Source organism: Seriola lalandi, unplaced genomic scaffold (assembly GCF_002814215.2).
Source record: "Seriola lalandi dorsalis isolate HSWRI2012SDOR001 ecotype SW California unplaced genomic scaffold, Sedor1 jcf7180002052659, whole genome shotgun sequence".
Lineage (NCBI taxonomy): Eukaryota > Metazoa > Chordata > Actinopteri > Carangiformes > Carangidae > Seriola > Seriola lalandi.
The window spans coordinates 6,306-6,795 of record NW_019523212.1 but is presented as its reverse complement, the minus strand read 5'-3'; the positions used below and the strand labels follow the sequence as shown (position 1 = coordinate 6,795).

The window sequence follows — 490 nt, the reverse complement described above, 5'->3', positions numbered from 1 at the left end:
TTTTTTGTTTTGAAGTTAAGTCCCTTTTTCTCTTCTTGAACATATCCCACATATGACCATCAGACTTAGTCTTAGAAATAATAAAGTGCATTTCCATCATCATCAGGGAATATTAATTAGGAATAACATTTGGAACAAATAAATCAAAATATCCTCAGTGGATTCCTGTGCAACTCGACCAATTTGTACCAAGAAATGAACATGAAAACATTCATTCACAAAAACTCATTTTCATTGAATTTGTAAAAAAAAATTACGTCATCATTTAGATAAGCACAGTTTCCGTAGTGTAGTGGTTATCACGTTCGCCTCACACGCGAAAGGTCCCCGGTTCGAAACCGGGCGGAAACAATAGGTTTTGTTGATCGTGCTAATTCAATTCTTTATTAATTACTAATATCGCTCAACAGGGTTTCGCCTATTTCCCCGACCGCCTGAAATGTGTAGTTTCCGTAGTGTAGTGGTTATCACGTTCGCCTCACACGCGAAA

At 37.1% G+C, this 490-nt stretch overlaps 1 non-coding gene across 1 annotated transcript; it reads left to right on the top strand.

The window, feature by feature from the left end:
• The first annotated feature begins 278 nt into the window (after positions 1 to 278).
• On the top strand, positions 279 to 351 carry trnav-cac (transfer RNA valine (anticodon CAC)). The gene has a single exon. It is a non-coding gene; the product is annotated as a tRNA-Val (tRNA).
• Positions 352 to 490: the final 139 nt, after the last annotated feature.